This window comes from Anomaloglossus baeobatrachus, chromosome 4, assembly GCF_048569485.1.
Source record: "Anomaloglossus baeobatrachus isolate aAnoBae1 chromosome 4, aAnoBae1.hap1, whole genome shotgun sequence".
Classification (NCBI taxonomy): domain Eukaryota; kingdom Metazoa; phylum Chordata; class Amphibia; order Anura; family Aromobatidae; genus Anomaloglossus; species Anomaloglossus baeobatrachus.
This window is the reverse complement of record NC_134356.1, coordinates 678306095-678330062: the sequence shown is the minus strand read 5'-3', so window position 1 is coordinate 678330062 and position 23968 is coordinate 678306095. Positions and strand designations below refer to the sequence as shown.

Here is a 23968-nt window from a genome sequence, read left to right as displayed (position 1 = left end):
CGGGCAGCCCGCGGACGGTCTGCATTTTGCTAAGTGGGAAAGGGGCACCCTGGGCAAGCCAGGGGTCACAGGTCATGACACCACCACACCCTACACCCCGGATAGGTACACCGAAGCTACACCAGAAATCCTTGTTGCCTTCCTCCAGGGGCTGATGTCCACACCAGGGGGTGGGCCAGGCGGTTGGCTCTGCCCACCGAGGAGTTCACAGCCCTGGAGGCGGGAAAACCAAGCAGATGAGATTAGTCAGAGTTTGAAGTGAGAGTGAAGTGGTAGAGGAGCAAGAGAGAGAGCAGTTGAAGTGAAAGAGAAAGTGACAGTCGAGAAAGCCTGAAGTTGGTCCGGGTGTGTGCCCCGGACTGAGACAGCAAGGTTAGCAGACGGCGGTGACTGTCTGCAGGAGAGGCTGATCGGAGGTTGCCGAAAGGACCGTGGAAGGGTGGTGGCCCGGCGGTACCGGACCGGTATACGAAGAGAAGTCAGCACCATTGGCAGGGGCCTCTCGGATCCCGGCAAGGCTAGGAGTCGCCGTGAATTTGCCAAATCCGTCAGTGAAGGGGACCTCCGGGTCTCCCAACAACTAAGTCCCGATTGAAGGCAACAGTCCAACCGTAGGAGAGAGACACCGCCACCGCCAAGGCACCAGTTTCTCAGGGCCAGCGCCTGCGGGCAAAGAGGGGCTCCTCCGGCCCATATCCAAGCCGGGGAGTGGGTTACCGGTGGGAACCCATCGCTACCAACATTACACTAGGTGCAGGGACAGAGACCGTCACCGTCAACTACCGGGGAAAAGCAACAGCAGCCGTCCGTGGGAACCGTCTTTCCAGCTGTGTGTTTTACCGAGAACTGTGTCAACGTCTCAGGCTGAGTGAGTACCACCGTGCCGTGCGGCACAGCTCTGCCCCCCGCGACCCTGCACCTCACCAGGCCCCGCACCCGGCCTGCCATCCATCCCTACCCCATCACCGGGGCCCCGGGACAACCAACCCCCTACCCACGCAGGGGAGAAATAACAACACAGCTGCTCCCTGTCACCGCTCCCGGGATCCCCATACAGAGCAGCGGTGGTGTCCACACAATCACCACAACCGTGGGTGGCGTCACGGACAATAAATCCCCAAAACCAATCCCCTTTTCACTCACGGGCGAGGAGCGCCGCTCGAATCCCCGGGATCCGGCCCATCGCTCGAGCCACCGAGCAGCAGAGGCCGCAGCGGCAGCCGGACCCGAGCAGTGGGAGAGTGCAGCGTCCCCTCCTCCGCCCGCGACACCATCACACAAAGTAATGATGAAGGATGGCGCTCTCTTTCCCTCAACACCCAGCTTTACCATTCTCTGATATTATAGGAAAGCTGGGTGCTTAGGGATAGACGTACAGCAGAGCATGGGGAGGATGGGTGCTGAGGACAAGCTGGAGATCAGAAGATAGGAAAGCTGGGTGCTGAAAGGGGAATTTCAGATCATGGGGCACATGAGTGCTGAGGGAAAGAATCAAGTGTCAGTGTCATTATCCTGTACCCCCATTGTCATTATACTATACCCCAAGTTTCAGAGTAATTATCCTGTACCCCAGTGTCAGTATCCCATACCCCGAGTGTCAGTGTCCTGTACCCCCAGTGTCAGTGTTATTATCCTGTACCCCCAGTGTCATTATCCTGTACCCCCAGTGTCAGCATCATTATCCTGTACCCCCAGTGTTAGTATCATTATCCTGTACCCCCAGTGTCATTATCCTGTACCCCCAGTGTCAGTATCATTATCCTGTACCCCCAGTGTCAGTGTCATTATCCTGTACCCCCAGTGTCAGGGTCATTATCCTGTACCCCGAGTGTCATTATCCTGTACCCCCAGTGTCAGTATCATTATCCTGTACCCGTAGTGTCAGAGTAATTATCCTGTACCCCGAGTGTCATTATCCTGTACCCCCAGTGTCAGTATCCAGTACCCCCAGTGTCATTATCCTGTACCCCCAGTGTCATTATCCTGTACCCCCAGTGTCAGGGTCATTATCCTGTACCCCGAGTGTCATTATCCTGTACCCCCAGTGTCAGGGTCATTATCCTGTACCCCGAGTGTCATTATCCTGTACCCCCAGTGTCAGTGTCATTATCTTGTACCCCGAGTGTCATTAGCCTGTACCCCCAGTGTCAGTATCATTATCCTGTACCCCCAGTGTCAGTGTCATTATCCTGTACCCCCAGTGTCAGGGTCATTATCCTGTACCCCCAGTGTCAGTGTCATTATCCTGTACCCCCAGTGTCAGTGTCATAATCCTGTACCCCCAGTGTCAATGTCATTATCCTGTACCCCCAGTGTCAATGTCATTATCCTGTACCCCCAGTGTCATTATCCTGTACCCCCAGTGTCAGTATCATTATCCTGTACCCCCAGTGACAGTGTCATTATCCTGTACCCCCAGTGTCAGTGTCATTATCCTGTACCCCCAGTGTCAGTATCATTATCCTGTACCCCGAGTTTCAGAGTAATTATCCTGTACCCCGAGTGTCATTATCCTGCACCCCCAGTGTCAGTATCTGTGTCGCCCTGGGCAAGCCAGGGGACACAGATAACAACACCACTACACCCCACACTCCAGGTAGGCACACCTGCTAACCAGAAATCCTTGTTGCCTCCCTCCAGGAGTCTGTGATGCACACCAGGGGGTGGGCCAGGCGGTTGGCTCCGCCCACCAAGGAGCTCACAACTCTGGAGGCAGGAAGTGATCAGGCAGAACTGTCAGGGACATGAAGGAGTGAGGAGCAGATTAGCCCAGGCAGGGCTTGAGTAAAGAAGCAGAGTAGCCCAGGCAGGGGCTAGAGTAAACAACAAGAAGTGAAAGTGAAGGAAAGGAAAGTGGAACAGGAGGAAAGCAAGAAGTGGTGACAGAGCAGAGAGAAGGAGAAGCCTGAGAGCCCAGCTGTGTGTAGGGCTAGAACAGCAAGGTCAGCGACGGCGGTGACTGTCCGGAGGGGGACCGTTTGGAAGTTCCTGGAAGGACCCCGTTGGCTGTGTGCCCGGTGGTCTGGAGCAGTGTTCCGAAGGACAGTCAGCACCAGGGCAGGGGCCTCTCGGACCCCGGCAAGGCTAGGAGTCGCCCAATTTGCCGAATCCGTCAGTGAAGGGGACGCAGATCCCCCAGCAACAAAGTCCCGATTGACGGCAACAGCCCGACCATTACCGGGGAGACACCGCCACCGCCAAGGCACCAGTTTCCCCAGGGCCAGCGCCTGCGGGCAAAGTGTAGAGCTCCTCCGGCCCAGATTGCAGTCGGGGAGCGGGTAACCGGAGGGAATCCACCGCTACCATCAGTCAAACAGGTGCAAGGAAGAGAGACGTCACCGTCACCTACCGGGAGTGCAGGTGCAACCGTCTGTGGGACCGTCCTACCAGCCGTTGGTTTACCGTACAAACTGTGTCCGTGTCTCAGGCTGAGTGAGTACCACAGTGCCGCAAGGCACAGCGCTGCCCCCGCGTCCCTGCGCCCTCCAGGCCCTACACTTCACATCTCTTCACCGGGCCCCGGGATCACCAACCCCTACCCACGGAGGGGCAACACAACACCTGGCTGCTCCCATCACCATCCCCGGGACCCTCACACTGAGCAGCGGTGGTGTCATCACCACAACCGTGGGTGGCGTCACGAACTATAATCCCAACAAACATCCCCCTTTTCACTCACGGGCGAGGAGTGTCGCTCGAGACACCCCGGGATCCGGCCCGCAGCTCGAGCCACCAGGAGCAACTGCCGGACCCGAGCAGAAGGGGTGAGCGCGGTGTGCTGACACCCTCCTCCCCGCCCGCGACAACTTGGCGTCACGAACAGGATCTTACCGCTCTGCCGTCAGGTAGAGGTGCGCCTTGTGACCGCCGGAGATATCCGGCAGAAAAATTTCAGAAGCCGCCATCTTTGGCGCGAAAAGTTCCCGCTCGAGCGTCTTCTCGAGCAGTAGAAGCGCGAAGGCCAAGACCCCGCCCCGAGAGAGGAGGGGCCGGAAAGAGCTAAGGGGGACGCGATGGCGGCTGGCTGCATGTAACAACGCAGCTAAAAAGACGGGGACACGAATGGAGAAATGGCAGCGTCCTCGAATTGGAGTGCGGGAATGCCCGCCACCGGAGTACCCAAGCTCTGGGGGAAACGAGGCGGAGTAGCGTTTGAAGACTGCGGCCCGGGTGAGCTCCCCGCCGGGACCGCTGCGTGGCTGGAGCGGGAGCTGGGCCGATTCTGCGTGAAGGTGAGGGCGCAGAGCCTGCAGCAGTTGATGGATTGGAAAGCAGAGATGCGAAGGATGGTTGCCGTAGTAGGGGCCCGTGAGCAAGGGGCCGCTGCAGCCGTGCCGCGTCGCGACCAGTCCACCCAAACCCCAGAGCCGGCCCTGATTGAGTGGGAGACAGACATCAGCACCGCGGCTGGAGGTCCGAAGGGGATGTCGTTGATGGAGGAAGAGGTCCCAAGTATGCCGCCTCCGCCGCCATTCCTAACGGCTGTCAGCGGTGCGGGGTTGAACTGCCAGTGGGAGGAAAATCCCATGTACCGCTCGGTCGCGAAGTGGGCCGACACCATGCGGTGGTAGCCGCCTCCAGGGCAGCGGATGCCCGTTGCACCGTCCCCCGTTGGGACCACCACTGAGTTAGTTGTTTGATGTTTGAAAGTTCTGCAATGATGAAAGATGATTACCCGAGTTTGTTACCTGATTTGCTGCAGTGATTTGCAACCGGCAGGAGCCGGCACCGTTGTCCCCGTGGGGACCGTTTAAAATGCATGGGAACTATCCATGGACAAGCCCGTGAACTCTGCAGGGCAACCACAAACGTTAGTGGCTTGTAAATATGTTGGGTACCGTTACCGTTTCTGCAATGCCGCCTCCGGAGAGGCAGGTTGGAGGGAGGGCCCTGAGCAGAGCAGGCCAGGGCCCAGCCACCAAAGGGACCGGTGGCTACCCTCTGGAGGGAAGGACAGATCCCGCTCGGGTGACTTGTGCTGGACTGTGGGTCAAGGGGTGCTGCCTGGGTTTTAGGGGCAGCATCAGGGCCAGGTTGCTTGGGTGGGAGAGAGCGGAAACCGTGACCGTACACCGTTGAAACGTTAAAAGTAAAATGTGCCTCCCGTCTTGGGAAGAGTTGATTGAAAATGCTTATGTTATGTTTAACCCTGTTATCCCCTTTTTACAGAAAAATAAAACCGGTGTAGGACGGCAGCCCGCGGACGGTCAGCATTTTGCTAAGGGGGAATGTGTCGCCCTGGGCAAGCCAGGGGACACAGATAAGAACACCACTACACCCCACACTCCAGGTAGGCACATCTGCTAACCAGAAATCCTTGTTGCCTCCCTCCAGGAGTCTGTGATGCACACCAGGGGGTGGGCCAGGCGGTTGGCTCCGCCCACCAAGGAGCTCACAACTCTGGAGGCAGGAAGTGATCAGGCAGAACTGTCAGGGACATGAAGGAGTGAGGAGCAGATTAGCCCAGGCAGGGCTTGAGTAAAGAAGCAGAGTAGCCCAGGCAGGGGCTAGAGTAAACAACAAGAAGTGAAAGTGAAGGAAAGGAAAGTGGAACAGGAGAAAAGCAAGAAGTGGTGACAGAGCAGAGAGAAGGAGAAGCCTGAGAGCCCAGCTGTGTGTAGGGCTAGAACAGCAAGGTCAGCGACGGCGGTGACTGTCCGGAGGGGGACCGTTTGGAAGTTCCTGGAAGGACCCCGTTGGCTGTGTGCCCGGTGGTCTGGAGCAGTGTTCCGAAGGACAGTCAGCACCAGGGCAGGGGCCTCTCGGACCCCGGCAAGGCTAGGAGTCGCCCAATTTGCCGAATCCGTCAGTGAAGGGGACGCAGATCCCCCAGCAACAAAGTCCCGATTGACGGCAACAGCCCGACCATTACCGGGGAGACACCGCCACCGCCAAGGCACCAGTTTCCCCAGGGCCAGCGCCTGCGGGCAAAGTGTAGAGCTCCTCCGGCCCAGATTGCAGTCGGGGAGCGGGTAACCGGAGGGAATCCACCGCTACCATCAGTCAAACAGGTGCAAGGAAGAGAGACGTCACCGTCACCTACCGGGAGTGCAGGTGCAACCGTCTGTGGGACCGTCCTACCAGCCGTTGGTTTACCGTACAAACTGTGTCCGTGTCTCAGGCTGAGTGAGTACCACAGTGCCGCAAGGCACAGCGCTGCCCCCGCGTCCCTGCGCCCTCCAGGCCCTACACTTCACATCTCTTCACCGGGCCCCGGGATCACCAACCCCTACCCACGGAGGGGCAACACAACACCTGGCTGCTCCCATCACCATCCCCGGGACCCTCACACTGAGCAGCGGTGGTGTCATCACCACAACCGTGGGTGGCGTCACGAACTATAATCCCAACAAACACCCCCCTTTTCACTCACGGGCGAGGAGTGTCGCTCGAGACACCCCGGGATCCGGCCCGCAGCTCGAGCCACCAGGAGCAACTGCCGGACCCGAGCAGAAGGGGTGAGCGCGGTGTGCTGACACCCTCCTCCCCGCCCGCGACATATCCAGTACCCCCAGTGTCATTATCCTGTACCCCCAGTGACAGTGTCAGTATCCAGTACCCCCAGTGTCATTATCCTGTACCCCCAGTGACAGTGTCAGTATCCAGTACCCCCAGTGTCATTATCCTGTACCCCCAGTGACAGTGTCATTATCCTGTACCCCCAGTGACAGTGTCATTATCCTGTACCCCCAGTGTCATTATCCTGTACCCCCAGTGTCAGGGTCATTGTCCTGTACCCCGAGTGTCATTATCCTGTACCCACAGTGTCAGTGTCATTATCCTGTACCCCGAGTGTCAGTATCATTATCCTGTACCCCGAGTGTCATTATCCTGTACCCCGAGTTTCAGAGTAATTATCCTGTACCCCGAGTGTTAGTGTCATTATCCCGTACCCAGAGTGTCGGTGTACGATTGGGAGGGGGGGGGGCCAGGTGCCAACTTTGTATCGGGGTCCATCAAATTCTAGTTACGCCACTGCCAGTGAGGCTGCCACCAAGTTTCATTCTTTGGTAGAATATAAGTGTGTACTAATGAACGTAAACCCTACAAAATGCAATTTTTTACATTTTACATATCTAAAAAAAATCTTGCAAAGTAGAAAAGAATAAAAAAATGAAATCATTAAAATAAGGTAACAATAACCATAATTAAAATGTTTACTTTTAAAAATTAAATATTAAAAAAAAAAAAAATCAACCTGCATTGGCCGGGAATCGAACCCGGGCCTCCCGCGTGGCAGGCGAGAATTCTACCACTGAACCACCAATGCTTGGCTGAGCTCTGCAGCTGATATCACTGCTCATGTGATGAGAATGGAAGCTCGTTTCTTGTGCGATGTTTTCTAGGTTTTATGGCTTTTTCGTCGTTTTTTTTGTCTTAGCAAATTGGAGCCCGAGTATAGTGTTTATGCTTGTCCTCTGCACTCTGCAGGCTCCTGTACACACGTCTGTTATCACCAGTGACGTCACCCACAACTATTCACAGGGCTGGGGTTTTTTTTCCCCTCTGTTTCATTTTTATTTGTATTTATCTTTTCTCTTCACATTTTTTTTTATTTCATTTGTTTGTATGTTTTACTTTCTTACTTTTATACCTTTTTTTCTTTTATTTTAGTTCTTCTCTTTTGTTGCTATTTTTCTGGGTAAATTCTGAGCACTCTCTTTTTTTTTATGACCGATGTCAGCACAAATGATTATTTATTTCATGTCTAGTTATTTAAAGGGATTTTCATTCATTAGATCCTGAGACCAGGGGCGCATATATCAATCATGACCCCCCCATAGATAAAGTCCAACTTGGTTACCCTTCAAATATAAAATGTTGGGGTCACGGAAGGACATACCGTTATACAGGGAGAGCGACATGTATTGGGACACACACTCAGAAATAGTCCCCCTACTAATGCCCCTTATCGCTCCCACTCACTATGATACCTCTTTCTTGGCCCCATACAGAATGAAGCACCCCCATACAGTATGATGTCCCACAAATGCCCCACACACAGTATGATACCCCCACAGTATCCTCCACACATACAGTATGATGCCACCCACACAGTATTATGTTACCACAGCTCCCCTCACAGAGGACGGTGTGTCCAAAGTAGACCCATACAGTATGATGCCCCATAGTGCCCCCCACATAGTAGGATGTTCCCACAGCTCCCCTCACAGAAGACGGTGCGTCCAAAGTACACCCATACAGTATGATGCCCCCATAGTGCCCCCACACAGTGTTATGTTCCTACAGCTCCCCTCACAGAGGACGGTGCGTCCAAAGTACACCCATACAGTATGATGCCCCCATAGTGCCCCCACACAGTATTATGTTCCCACAGCTCCCCTCACAGAAGACGGTGCATCCAAAGTACACCCATACAGTATGATGCCCCCATAGTGCCCCCACACAGTATTATGTTCCCACAGCTCCCCTCACAGAAGACGGTGCGTCCAAAATACACCCATACAGTATGATGTCCCCATTGTGCCCCCACACAGTATTATGTTCCCACAGCTCCCCTCACAGAAGACGGTGCATCCAAAGTACACCCATACAGTATGATGCCCCCATAGTGCCCCTACACAGTATTATGTTCCCACAGCTCCCCTCACAGAGGACGGTGCGTCCAAAGTACACCCATACAGTATGATGCCCCCATGGTGACCCCCACACAGTATTATGTTCCCACAGCTCCCCTCACAGAAGACGGTGCATCCAAAGTACACCCATACAGTATGATGCCCCCATACTGCCCCCACACTGTATTATGTTCCCACAGCTCCCCTGACAGAGGACAGTGCGTCCAAAGTATATCAATACAGTATGATGCCCCCATTGTGACCCCACACAGTTTGGTGCAGCCTCAGTGAACCCCACTCTGAACAGTATGATGCCCCTACAGTGCCCATCACACAGTATAATGCATCGATATTATTGCCATACTGTATGATGCCTCCACAATGACCCCCCCATCCACAGTTTTTGTTTACAATGACCCCTTCACAATATGATGATTCCACAGTGCCCCTGACATAGTATGATGTGACAAAAGTATCCCCACACAGTTTGTTGCCACCATAGTCAAAGTGGCCCCTTACCTCACAGTATGATGCCCTCACAGTGCCCCCACACAGTATTATGTTCCCACAGCTCCCCTCACAGAGGACGGTGCGTCCAAAGTATATCCATATAGTATGATGCCCCCATTGTGACCCCACACAGTTTGGTGCAGCCTCAGTGAACCCCACAGTTTGTTGCCACCATAGTCAAAGTGACCCCTTACCTCACAGTATGATGCCCCCACAGTGCCCCACACACAGTATGATGCATTCAAAGTCTCCACATACAGTATGATGGCCCCATAGTGCCTTCTACACAGCATGATGTTACTACAGTGCCCCTCACACAGAATCACAGGATGATGAGTCCAAAGTACACTCATACAGTATGATGCCCCCACAGTGACCACACACACAGTTTGGTGCCCCTTCAGTGACCCCCTTTCCACAGTGTGGTGTCTCCAAAATGCCCATTTCACTGTATGATGCATCCAAATTATTTCCATACAGTATGCCCCCACAGTGCCCCACACACAGTATGATGTGTCCAAAATCTCCCCAAACAGAATGATTCCACCACTTTACCCCCACACACAGTTTGATGCCCCCACAGTTTGATGCCCCCACACTACTTATCACACAGTATGATGCATCCAAAGTCTCCCCATACAGTATGATGCCCACATAGTGCCCCCAACATAATAATGATGTTCCCACAGCGCCCCTCACAGAGAATGATGCGTCCAAAGTACATCAATACAGTATGATTGCCCCATGGTGACCCCAATCACAGTTTATTGCTCCCTCAGTGTACTCCCCTCTGAACAGTAAGATGCCCCTACAGTGCCCCTCACACAGTATAATGCATCCAAATTATTCCCATACTGTATGATGCCTCCACAGTGACTGTTTACAGTGACAACTCACAATGTGATGCTTCAGCAGTGCCCCTGACACAGTATAATGCACCCAAAGTATCCCCGCATAGTTTGGTGTCACCAAAGTCAGAATAACCCTTTACCCCACAGTATGATGCCCCCACAGTGCTCCACACAAAGTATGATATGTCTAAAGTCTCCCCATACAGTTTGATGCCCCCACAGTGACCTCCACACAGTTTGTGCCCCCACACTGACTCCCCCACAGTATGATTCCCCTACAGTGTCCCTCACCTAGTATGATGCATCCAAATTATTCCAATACAGTGTGATGCCTCCACAGTGACCCCCCCATTCAAAGTTTTTGTTTACAGTGACCTTCTCACAATATGATGCTTCCACAATGCCCCTCACACAGTATGATGCACACAAAATATTCCCACATAGTTTGGTGCCACCACATTTGAAGTGACCCCTTACCTCGCGGTATGATGCCCCACAGTGCCCTACACATAAAATGATGTTCAAATTTTCCCCATACAGTATAATGCCACCACTGTTACCTTCCCCCACACACAGAGTTTCATGCCCTCATTGTGACCTCCCACAATTTGATGCCCCCAAAGTGACCTCCCCACAGTTTGATGCCCCCACAGTGACCCCCCCCTCACAGTTTGATGCCTCCACAGTACTCGTCAAACAGTATGATGCGTCCAAAGTCTCTCCATACAGTATGATGCCCCAACAGTGACCCTCGCACACACAATATGTTGCCCACACACACATCAGGAGACCCGCGGTAAACTCTAACATAAGTACTGAGTGACAATGTAAAAAAGAAAATGACTCACCTAGCCCCGTGTCCCCGTTGGGCTGCTCCAGGCTGTGCTATGTGTGGACTGAGGCTCGGAGCAGCAGTCGCAATCTAATGACGTCATCACACGTGCTGCGCTGAGACTCAGATACTCAGGCTGCATAGTAGAAGAAGGAACTTCACCATTATGTTCAACTGTATCTGCATCATAAAGATACAAATACTACTAAAATTGAGGTCGAGAAGGGGCGATGCCTTTTAGAACATGCCCATCTCCAACTTATGGGCTCCAAAAGCCACTTAGTCTGCAGCGATTTGCATTACCACACTATTTGAGACCAACATTGTAGATGATAATTTATCCCCAAATAAAAGTGTTTATGACACAAACCTTTTCTGCCTATCTCTATGACTAGGCTGCGAGCTGTGACGTCCTCTCACTATCCAGAACCATCACAAATGGGCTGCTGCTTTCCCTGCCTCAGCTTTTACACAGGCTACCATAGTCTCTCTCTTCTGCTTGGCTTTATTATACCAAGTGATGCGATATCTCTAAGGCAACATCCAGTGACCATTTCACATGATAAATAAGAGCTGTTCACATTGATCTCTTTTTTTTGTTACAGATGTGGAAAGCAAACAGAACAAATTCCACTTACAGGGGGATCCATGGTAAGGATCTGGAGAGTTACAGCATTAGTGATGTTATCAGTATCTGTGTGTTATTAGTAGGAGACCCCAAAGGTCCTGGTTCTGGCAGGGGTAGCACTGTCTCACCATTATAGACTCAAAAAAATGGAGCTGCGGAATTTGGCAGCAGCGGTGGCGGTGTCTCGTCATCACCGTGAGGACACGAAAAGGTAATTGCCGGTGGCAACTAAACACTCTTCAAGGCAAAAGGAAGCTTGTAATGTGCAAAGAGTGTCTGGCATTGCCATGGTGGAGTGATGGCCACCAGAATGTGGATGTCTTCATTCTTGGCCTCAAGGATGCTGCGCAGTGTGAAAGAATGGGATTTCTGTGTAGCCCTTGATGTGCTACATTTGTGGCCCATTGCAGTGACCCTAGTATGTGAACCCCATCCATCCAACATTGGAGCTTTTCATTCTTGAAGAACATCTGGTCCAAGAGCAGAAACTTATGAGCCAGAAGACTTTCATCATGCTGGTACCTTGTTCTTGGCACTCTTTCTGACTTGGAAAGTTGGAGAGAAAGCTTGAGATAGATGTCATCGTGATCTGGCAAATTCAATAATAAAATAAAGAAAATGTCATGTATGAAAAATGTAGATAAGACAAGACATGTGACGTATTACTGTGTAAGGAGCGTGTTCGTATTGACCAGGTGGATGTCTCTTCTCTACATCTCTCCATTCTGCTGACACCTTCCCATTCCTCCACTGAGCATGAGAGAAGCAAAAGGCCGGCACGTGTCTGGCCACAAATGGGATTTTACACACTTGTTTGACCTGTGCTATCTCCAAAATCCAATGGCCACATGCACTGAAAACACCACAATGGACCCAAACACAACTTGGCTTGATTTGCTTGATTGATCTGAAAGTTTGGGGAGATTATAGGAACGAAGCATCGGGTACCATCAGTTACGGGACAGCTGATTGGTCCTATTATTGGATTTTGACTTTAGAAAGGTGGACAACTTTAGGGTAAATTACCCAACTGCTCACTGTACCCTGGTATTGATTGACCAGACGTATTAATTAAGTAATAAGTCAAGAAATATCTCAGCTATGAACATATTCCTGGGAGGAGATAATCACTTTGAACCATTGAGAGTCTTGGGCTGTGAGAACCATGGAAAAGTACATTTCCCGGGAAAGAGTGTGAAGATGACATGGACATGACAATTACTATTCCTCTGTCACCTTTTTATTACAATGTGAAGTGTGTGAGGGGAGAGATGCAATCACTGAAATTGCCCTGCTGCCTTTTGCTTTCTCTGACACCTCCATAGAGGCTTTGATATTCTGCCACAGAGAAGTTCCCATGGTTGAACACCATGAGTGAGGACACGAGCTGCTTTAGGAGCAGCTGACTGACATTGGCAAACATCAAGGTGAAGTTCTTTCCCTTTCACAGTCGATATAGAGACTTCCAAAAATGTAATGAAAGTCAATTTCTGAAGCTTAAGTTATGCTTAATGAGAGGAAGGAAGTTGAGCAATGACATTCCTTACATTATGCAAAAGTGGATATTGGAAACTAGACCATGGAAGCCTTCTACTAGGTAACTAAGTCGATGTATAAGCTTTGGACAGTTTTGACCGCAATTTAGGAAGGGGATGAAAGCAAACACATAGAAGAGTCTAAAGCGGGCTTTACACGCTACGAGTTTGCTACAGCGATCTCGTTGGGGTCACGGATTTTGTGACGCACATCCGGCCGCTGTAGTGATCTTGTTGTGTGTGACTCCTAGGAGTGATTTTGGATCGTTGCAAAAACGTCCAAAATCGCTCCTCGTTGACATGGGGGTCCTCTTCCAATTATCGCTGCTGTCGCTTGGGCGAAGTTGATCCTCGTTCCTGCGGCAGCACACATCGCTACATGTGACGTCGCAGGAACGAGGAACCTCTCCTTATCTGCCTCCCGCCAGCAATGAGGAAGGAAGGAGGTGGGCGGGATGTTTGTCCCGCTCATCTCTGCCCCTCCGCTTTGATTGGGTGGCCACTTAGTGACGTCGCTGTGACGCCAAGCGAACCACCCCCTTAGAGAGGAGGCGGTTCGCCGGTCACAGCGACGTCGCCGAGCAAGTAAGTACGTGTGACGCTGCCGTAGCGATAATGTTTGCTACGGCAGCGATCTTCACATATCAGCATAACGATAGGGGCGGGTGCTATCACGCTCGCCATCGCTAGCATCGGCTAGCGATGTCGCAGCGTGTAAAGCCACCCTAATTTAGGGCATGACTTGAAGTTTGCAAGCCCAATGCAAATTCTCCTACGGGTCCCCATACCTTTCCTGGACTTCAATAGTATTTGTCTTCAACATATCAGTTCTCAAGACCTATAGGCTCCAGGGTCTGGGTACAACTGCAATGGATGCACCCAATAAAGTTAGTGGCCTGGTTAATCAAGAATTTTACCCCATGTTTTGGTCTTTTCTATGTAGAATCCTGGTTTCGATCTACTCAACAGGTGAAGTGTCATGGGTGTAATACAGTTGACAGACAGTTCTGTGGTGTCCGGGTGTAGAAGGTCGCTAGGTTTGACTTTGCAAACTGCTCCCTGACCTTCTATTACTTCTTCTGTGGTGTAAATAGAAACCTATGTATCGTCTCTGTTTGGGGTTAATCCTTTTTCCTGTTAGGACCCTGCAGATATCCTCATCTCTAATCTTCATCACTACCCCTTGTGTCCTTAATTACCTGCATTTCTCCTTGGTGTTTGCTGGTGATAGAGTTATATTCCTATAGAGTCTTGAGTGCAAGCAGTCAGCTTGTAATCATCTGGACAAATTTTGTGGTATGTTGCTGTACCTCTCCCTGAATCATCTGGAGATAAGCTATTCATATACTTTCCCCTGTGTGTTCTCATTGTGTGTCTTCTTTAGAACTTATTGGGGTTGACTAAGCGCTCATCCCATCTGTTCCCTACCTACCTACGGCCCAGTTCAGGGTCAGCCAGGGCTAGGTATCCTGCTCAGCGCATTAGTGTGGCACCTACCTAGGGTGGTCAGGAAAGCCAGGGGCCAGTGGACAGTTTAATCAGGGGTCATCATCTCCCCTTGCCTAAACACATGGCTTCCCTTTTCCCTTTCCTCCCTTTTCATCGTTTGGTTGATATTTCCACATACCTAGAGTGACATTAAGGTCCTAGTAGGTTGAGGAAGGAAAGATTCTGGAAATATTGGGTTTGGAGATGAGAAGTAAGGACGGTTGGAGGATGACTCAAAAGAATCGATAAGAACCACAAGGGCGAAATTACAAGATGGACACATGGATTTCTCTTGGTCCTCCACCACTTTTGAGACCTGTGTCATGAAGAAAAGCCAAGTCCTTCTTTTAGGTTATCTGTATATTATTTATGTCAGTAGTCCCCAACCGGTGAACAAGTGACTCGCGAACCCTAGCTTCATGGCTCATCCATAGAAGCCCAAAGTCTGGGCCTTATGTCCTGGTAACAATGCAGGATTCACACTCATCAAGTCATAACCCTTCATTGGAGCCAAGTTAGATGATATCTGACAAGTGTGAATTTCACACCTGTAAAAATGTCCTGATTGAATAGTTTCTTAGCTTTCTGTGTTTTTCATCTGGTCCCTTAATTTTTTTCTTCTGTTTCATTACATGTGGGTCTTGGCCATCACTCCAAGTCGGATGTAACAAAATACAAAATGTTGAAGAGTTGGAGTCTGATTTTTGCTTTTTTTTATTCTTTATTTTAAGTTGTAGTTCCTTTGGATAAATTTACTGTCTTCTGGGGATTTCAGATCAGTTTTCTCATTACAGTAAAGGCTTTGAAATGAATTAAACCTGTAACGTGAAGGGTTACTGCAGACCCCTGTGTGTCGTGGAAAGCAGCAGCCCTGGAACGTGATGATGTGGCAGAACTCTGTGCATCCAGGGATGTGCATTTACTGACTTAACTGTGGTTTATATCATCAGAATTCTTTTTTAAAAACAATAATGGTTTATTGTAATTGTCAATTACATTGAGATATTTATTATACTTAAAAAAAAAAAATAAAACAATTAGCTAAAAGTAGTGCTGCATTGGCCGGGAATCGAACCCGGGCCTCCCGCGTGGCAGGCGAGAATTCTACCACTGAACCACCAATGCTCGCATGAGATTGACCTCTATGTCTCCGAAGACTAGTCTGTACACGTCAGTGTGTGCTCAAGAGACTTGTCCAGAGTGAAAATAATGTAATCTTTTCACACAATCAGCAGCTGGTCAAAGATCTCAAGGATTCTGGATATCTGAGGAAGATTGTGTAGAGTTTCAATGTAATACTCTAGCTTCAGACTTATTGCACCTCTAGTCTTACTGCGTACACAATGTGAACAGAGCTCTTTAAAGTGAACCTGTCACCAGATGTGGGGGACTATAAGCTCCGGCCACCACTAGCATTCTAAGATATTGTATACAAGAGCTCAGGCCGCTGTGTAGAACGTAAAAATCACTTTATAATACTCACCTAAGGGGCGGTGCAGTGCAAACTGGTCGGATGGATGTCTCCGTTCTCTGGGTTTGGAGCCTCCTCTTTCGTTCATCTTTGTCCTCCTTCTGTTCTTCTGAATCCTGGGTGCATGACCTGCCCTAGGTCATCCACAGTAGCCAGCATTGAGATCCTGCGCAGGCGCACTACAACACTTTCATCTGCCAAACCCAGAGAACGGAGACACCCATCTGACCAGTTTGCACTGCATCGCCCCTTAGGTGAGTCTTATAAAGTGATACTCTCCCCTTAGGTGAGTATTATAAAGTGATACTCACACCTTAGGTGAGTCTTATAAAGTGATACTCTCCCCTTAGGTGAGTATTATAAAGTGATACACCTTAGGTGAGTATTATAAAGTGATACTCACACCTTAGGTGAGTATTATAAAGTGATACTCTCCCCTTAGGTGAGTATTATAAAGTGATACTCACACCTTAGGTGAGTCTTATAAAGTGATACTCTCCCCTTAGGTGAGTATTATAAAGTGATACACCTTAGGTGAGTATTATAAAGTGATACTCTCCCCTTAGGTGAGTATTATAAAGTGATACTCACACCTTAGGTGAGTCTTATAAAGTGATACTCTCCGCTTAGGTGAGTATTATAAAGTGATACACCTTAGGTGAGTATTATAAAGTGATACTCACACCTTAGGTGAGTCTTATAAAGTGATACTCTCCCCTTAGGTGAGTATTATAAAGTGATTTTTACATTCTACACAGTGGTCTGGGCTCCTGTATACAATATGTCAGAATGCTGTATATAAGAGCCCACTGGTGGTTGCCGCATTTTATAGTCCCCAAATCTGGTGACAGGTTCACTTTAAAGAGCTCTGTTCACATTGTGACATACGCAGTAAGACTAGAGGTGCAATAAGTCTGAAGCTAGAATATTACATTGAAACTCTACACAATCCTCATCAGATATCCAGAATCCTTGAGATCTTTGACCAGCTGCTGATTGTGTGAACAGATTACACAGATTTTCACGCTGGACAAGTCTCATGAGCACACACTGACGTGTACAGACTAGTCTTCAATGAGTTACATGTGAGCATTGGTGGTTCAGTGGTAGAATTCTCGCCTGCCACGCGGGAGGCCCGGGTTCGATTCCCGGCCAATGCAGCACTACTTTTAGCTAATTGTTTTAATTTTTTCTAATGTATAATAATTATCTCAATGTAATTGACAATTACAATAAACCATTATTGTTTTTAAAAGAAGAACTGATGATATAAACCACAGTTATGTCAGTAAATGCACATCGCTGGATGCACAGAGTTCTGCCACATCATCACGTTCCAGGGCTGCTGCTTTCCACGACACACAGGGGTCTGCAGTAACCCTTCACGTTACAGGTTTAATCATACCTCCCAACTTTTAAAGAAGGAAAAGAGGGACAAAGTTTGCGGCGCGCGTAGCGCGCCGCGGCAAATTTTTAGGCCACGCCCCCTAACCACACCCATTTCACAGTCACGCCCATATCCACTCCCCATCCACACCCATTCAGCACAAACACGCAGGCAGCCGGCGGGCCTCCAGCACGGACACGCAGGCAGCCGGCGGGCCTCCAGCACGGACACGCAGGCAGCCACAGTGAGGCGGCCAGTCGCCTTCACAGACAGGCGGCCGGCCGCCTTCAGACAGGCGGCGGGCCGCCCGCACAGAGAGGCGGCCAGCCGCCCGCAGAGAGAGGCGGCCGGCCGCCCGCACAATGAGGCGGCTGGCCGCCCGCACAGACAGGCGGCGGGGGGCGCCCGCACAGACAGGCGGCAGGGGGGCGCCCGCACAGACAGGCGGCAGGGGGGCGCCCGCACAGACAGGCGGCAGGGGGGCGCCCGCACAGACAGGCGGCAGGGGGGCGCCCGCACAGACAGGCGGCGGGGGGCGCCCGCACAGACAGGCGGCAGGGGGGCGCCCGCACAGACAGGCGGCAGGGGGGCGCCCGCACAGACAGGCGGCAGGGGGGCGCCCGCACAGACAGGCGGCAGGGGGGCGCCCGCACAGACAGGCGGCAGGGGGGCGCCCGCACAGACAGGCGGCGGGGGGCGCCCGCACAGACAGGCGGCGGGGGGCGCCCGCACAGACAGGTGGCGGGCCGACCGCACAGACAGGCGGCCGGCCGACCGCACAGACAGGCTCCGGCCGGGGGTGAGGGGGGAGGGAGGGAAATCAGCGCTGGGGAGATTAGTTTACTGTACCAGCAGCAGCACAGGCAGCGCTCCTCTCTATGCCACGTCTACTAGGATGGTAGGAGGGAAAAGCAGGGAGGCGGAGAGAGAGTGGGTGGGCGGAGCCCGGGAGCCGGCCGTCCCGCCCGTGGCAACGGGACAAACAACGTAAAGCGTGAAAGTCCCGCTGTATCCGGGACGGTTGGGAGGTATGCAGCATGTTAGAATGTGTACATAAGATCCCGCTGGTGGTGGCCGCAGCTTATAGGCCCCAAATCTGGTGACAGGTTCCCTTTAAAGTGAACCTGTCAGGTGCAATATGCACTCAGAGCCAGGAGCAGTTCTGGGCACATATTGCTAATCCCTGCCTAACCGTCCCTGTATACACTAGCATAGATAAAGAGATCAAGAACAAATATTTTTAAAGATCTTATATCTTATGCTAATGAGCGCGGGGACTAGTCACAAGGGCGTTACTTCACTTGGCTAGTCGGCTCGCATAGCATGTTAGCATGTTATTACGCCCCTGTGTGAGTACTAACACGCTATATGAGCCGACTAGCCAAGTGAAGTAACGCCCTTGGGACTAGTCCCCGCGCTAATTAGCATAAGATATAAGCTCTTTAAAAATACTTTTTCTATAGATGCCTTTATCTATGCTAGTGAATACAGGGACAGTTAGGCAGGGAATAGCAATATGCACCCAGAACTGCTCCTGGCTCTGAGTGCAGATTGCACCTGACAGGTTCCCTTTAAAGGGAAACTGTCACCAGAAATTTAGCAAAAAAAATAAAAGATTCCCCTCTGCAGCTCCTGGGCTGCATTCTGGAAAGGTTCCTGTTGCTATTGTGCCCCCTTTGAGACCTAAAATAATACTTTATGAAGTCTTACCTTTTTGTATGCAAATCTGTTTTTATGGTCACGGGGGCGGGCTGCCTGGCGTCCGTTATTCCCCCTCCTGCCGTTGTACGCCGTCCCCCATTGCTCATTTCCATACATGAGGACGCCTTCCTCATGTAACTGTCCTCCTGAAGTTTTGTGCATGCCCAGTGCCACTCTCGCGGGAGTAAGCACTGTGCAAAGTGTGAACGCTTTTGAGGTGATTGCGCAGGCGCGAGATTATGGGCGGCGCTGTGATTGTCATCAGCAGCGTCATCCAAGTACCTGCCCATAATCTCGTGCCCGCGCTTCTCACTCTGCCTCCACCGTTATGCGCAAGCACTGGCCATATGAACCACGTTACCTATTACCATGGGCGCGAGATTATGGGCGGCGCTGTGATTGTCATCAGCAGCGTCATCCAAGTACCTGCCCATAATCTCGTGCCCGCGCTTCTCACTCTGCCTCCACCGTTATGCGCAAGCACTGGCCATATGAACCACGTTACCTATTACCATGGGCGCGAGATTATGGGCGGCGCTGTGATTGTCATCAGCAGCGTCATCCAAGTACCTGCCCATAATCTCGTGCCCGCGCTTCTCACTCTGCCTCCACCGTTATGCGCAAGCACTGGCCATATGAACCACGTTACCTATTACCATGGGCGCGAGATTATGGGCGGCGCTGTGATTGTCATCAGCAAAGTCATCCAAGTACCCGCCCATAATCTCGTGCAAGCGGTAATAGGTAACATGGTTCATATGGCCAGCACTTGCGCATAACGGTGGAGTCAGAGGGAAAAGTGCGGGCACGAGATTATGGGCGGGTACTTGGTTAACGCTGCTGATGACAATCACAGCGCCGCCCATAATCTCACGCCTGCGCAATCACCTGAAAAAGCGTTCACATGCGCAAAACTTCGGGAGGACAGTTACATGAGGAAGGCGTCCTTGTGTATGTAAATGAGCAATGGGGGACTGCGTAAAGCGGCAGGAGGGGGAATAACGGACGCCAGACAGCCCGCCCCCGTGACCATAAAAACACATTTGCATACAAAAAGGTAAGACTTCATAAAGTATTTTTGTAGGTCTCAAAGGGGGCACAATAACAACAGGAACCTTTCTAGAAGCAGCCCAGGAGCTGCAGAGGGGAAGCTTTTATTTTTATTGTGAAATTTCTGCTGACATGTTCCCTTTAACTGGTAGGGGAGCCAGGATAAAGCAGAGCTGAAGCTGTTGGGAAGCTAGGACCCAGCAGCTCCACAGGCAGGAGACCACTGATCAGTAAGCTAATAGAAGCCTGCAGATGCCACTCTGCATAGGTTATTGTCACTGCTATCTGCAGGAGAGAGAAGTGCTGATTGCACGGTCTCCTCAGCTTCCTGACTCCCCGCGTGTCTGCAGCAGTGAGAAGCCGCACACGGGGAATCAGAGAACAGCTGCAGACAAACGCAGGCTCCGGGACTGGGGGGGTCGGCTCTGGTGCAGGGGGGGGGGGGGCTCTGCTGCAGGGGGGGGTCGCTCTGCTGCAGGGGGTGATTCATACCTCAGCAGCAGTCACAGGAGTAGGTGCGCGCTCGGCTCTGTAATGAATAGTAGAAGGGAGAAACAGCGAGGCGGGGCTACAGTGGGTGGGTGGAGCCGGGACAAACAGCCTCACGGGCGGGACCCGGGATCAAAGGCTCAGAAGAGGGACTGTCCCGCTGTATCCGGGACGGTTGGGAGGTATGGTTTAATTCATTTCACATCCTCCACTATATAGCGAAAACCGATCTGACATTCACAGAAGACAGTGAATTTATTCAAAGGAAATAAAACTTAAAATAAAGAATAAAAAAAGCAAAAATCAGACTCCGACTGCTCAACATTTTGTATTTTGTTACATCCGACGTTGTGTGATGGCCAAGACCCACATGCAATGACATAGAAGAAAAAAATACAGCTGTTTGCATGTTAGAATGCCGTATATAAGATCCCGGTGGTGGTGGCTGCAGCTTAAAGTCAGCAAATCTGGTGACAGATCCCCTTTAATAAGAAGGTGACAGAGATTCCACATTGAAATCAGAAACTACAATCCAGCCACACAGGAGTTTTTTTGGGGGGTGAGATTTAAAAAAAAAAATAAAAATAAAAAAAAAGGTTTTACAAGTTATGGATTGGCCTCCAATTAGGCTGAAATTAGACAATGATATGAGTCTCGGGGCCAACATTCACTTTGTACAGCGTAATCCAAAAAGATGGAACCAGCTTAATTTTTTTGCAGAAGTCATGGGTCCACAATGGAAGCTTAAGGCCGCTTCACACATCAGTAACGATATTGCAACGTGTAAAGCGGCCTTTATTCACCTGCCTTAGGCTATGTGCGCATGCTTCGGATTTACCGTGGATTTTACAGCAGATTTGCCGCAGATTGGCTGCAGAGTATATGCAGTTATTCCCCAGCAAAACCTATGGGTATAAAATAATGCTGTGCGACACTGCATTTTTTTATACCTGCAGATTTACCCGCGGAATTTCCGCTGCAGAATTAATGAGCATGTCACTTCTTTTCCGCAGGTACCTGCGGTTTTTGCCATAGGTAATGGTAAAAATCCGCAGGGACCAACCTGAGAAAAAAACGCAGAAAATCCGCACCAAGCCGCGGCAAAACCACATGCGGATTTCATTGCGGTCTTGGTGCGTTTTTTTAGAGCGGGTGTGGGATTCTTTAAGAGGGTCCGGATTTTCCTTGAGGAAAAAGTCAATTTCTAGTGCGCACATGGCCTTAGAGTATGTTCACACTGAGTCTTCTACCGGAGGTGAAAAACATTTGGTTTTCAAGCAGAAGAAACGTCAGAATTCATTGCCTTACTCTGGAGTTTTGCAAACCTGATGCACCTCTTTTTAGTGGGGGGGGGTTAATTTATTGATCCCTTTTTTTGAACTTTTTTTCCCACCAGTGTTTTCTTTAGTGTTTTTAATTTATAGGTTTTTTGACATGTTGACACAAGCATTTTCCCCTTATTTTTTAAAATCTATTAATTAATGTAGAAAAATGAGTTTTGAAATCAGAAATGCTGACAAAATATTCAAAAACACCCTGGGCGTTTTGCTTCTTTAACCTCTTGCCATCTTTGAAAGCTTGAACTTAAGAACAGCAAGTCATTCTCCCTCAACAATTAAAAGGACCGGTCTTTAGATCGTTTTGTCAGAGCTTTTTTCGACTTTTTTTACATAGTAAAAAATAGCAGAAAAAGATGGAATGTTACATACCCTTAGGCTACGTTGTCGCTGCACAGGACAATCTTGACCAGGTGGCCTGTGTCATGTTCAAAGTTGAAATATTGCCCCAGACTTAAATACAAGACATTGGTCAGGTTTCTCTAGGCTTCCACACATCCTCCATGTAGAACAGTGGTCCCCAATCTTTCTGATCTTGGGAGCCACAATTAGCTCTGAGAGTAGGTCGCGAGCCACATTCAGGTCTGACAGAGGGTCACGAGCCACATTCAGGTCTGACAGAGGGTCACGAGCCACATTCAGGTCTGACAGAGGATCGCAAGCCACATTCAGGTCTGACAGAGGGTCACGAGCCACATTCAGGTCTGACAGAGGGTCACGAGCCACATTCAGGTCTGACAGAGGATCGCGAGCCACATTCAGGTCTGACAGAGGATCGCGAGCCACATTCAGGTCTGACAGAGGGTAACGAGCCACATTCAGGTTTGAGAGACAGTTGCAAGTCACATTCAACTCTGAGAGTCGCAAGCCACTTACAGCCCTAAAAAAGGGCTGCGAGCCACATTCAGCTCTGATAGAGAGTTATGAGCCAGATTTAGCTCTGAGAGAGAGTCGCAAGCCACATTCAGCTCTGAGAGAGAGTCGCGAGACACATTCAGCTCTGAGAGATAGTTGTGAGCCACATTCAGCCTTGAGAGAGGTTCGCGAGTGTAGCACCCCTGCGGTACCAGGTGCCACAAATGTAACCAGTAGCGACCCAAACCCCGGAATATCCATGCCAGCCAGTACACCAGCACCCTCAGGCCACATACACAACCCCAACACCAGACTGGGAGACTGCCTAGCAACAGGTAAAAGGGAAGGGCACTGATTGGATAGCAGCCACCCAATCTGTAGGGAGAGACCCAGCGAGGGGGAGGGGTCAGTGGTCAGTTGGGAAGTTGGCAGGAGGAAGTAGTCAGAGACGTTAAGTGAAGGAGTGTGAAGGAAGAAGTCGGAGAGTGGAGGTGTAGAGGAAAGTGTGAGGAGAAAAGAGCGAAAAGTACAGAAAAGACCTGAAGCAACACCGGAGTGCTGTAAAAGGAGTGAGGGACTGTGGAGTACGGAACCAGGACACAAACAACATTCAGCTGAGAGAGAGTTGTGAGCTACATTCAGCTGTGAGAGTCACAAGCCACATTCAGCTCTGAGATAGGGTCGTGAGCTACATTCATCTCTGAGAGAGTTGCAAACCCCATTCAGCTCTGCAAGAGAGTTGTGAGCTACATTCAGCTCTGAGAGAGAGTTGTGAGCTACATTCAGCTCTGAGAGAGAGTTGTGAGCTACATTCAGCTCTGAGAGAGAGTTGTGAGCTACATTCAGCTCTGAGAGAGTCGTGAACTACATTCAGCTCTGAGAGAGAGTTGTGAGCTACATTCAGCTCTGAGAGAGAGTCGTTAGCTACATTCAGCTCTGAGAGAGAGTCGTGAGCTACATTCAGCTCTGAGAGAGAGTTGTGAGCTACATTCAGCTCTGAGAGAGAGTTGTGAGCTACATTCAGCTCTGAGAGAGTCGTGAACTACATTCAGCTCTGAGAGAGAGTTGTGAGCTACATTCAGCTCTGAGAGAGAGTCGTTAGCTACATTCAGCTCTGAGAGAGAGTCGTTAGCTACATTCAGCTCTGAGAGAGTCGCGAACCACATTCAGCTCTGAGAGAGAGTCGTGAGCTACATTCAGCTCTGAGAGAGTCACAAACCACATTTAGCCCTTAGAGAGGGTCGCCACATGTGGC

The 23968-nt window shown here is 50.5% G+C and overlaps 3 non-coding genes across 3 annotated transcripts; 1 reads left to right on the top strand and 2 right to left on the bottom strand.

Annotated features, from left to right (window-relative positions):
* Window positions 1-7199: 7199 nt before the first annotated feature.
* TRNAG-GCC (transfer RNA glycine (anticodon GCC)) lies at window positions 7200-7270 on the bottom strand. The gene has a single exon. It is a non-coding gene; the product is annotated as a tRNA-Gly (tRNA).
* An 8207-nt stretch (window positions 7271-15477) lies between these two features.
* Window positions 15478-15548, bottom strand: TRNAG-GCC (transfer RNA glycine (anticodon GCC)). The gene has a single exon. It is a non-coding gene; the product is annotated as a tRNA-Gly (tRNA).
* A 1435-nt stretch (window positions 15549-16983) lies between these two features.
* On the top strand, window positions 16984-17054 carry TRNAG-GCC (transfer RNA glycine (anticodon GCC)). Its single transcript has one exon. It is a non-coding gene; the product is annotated as a tRNA-Gly (tRNA).
* Window positions 17055-23968: the final 6914 nt, after the last annotated feature.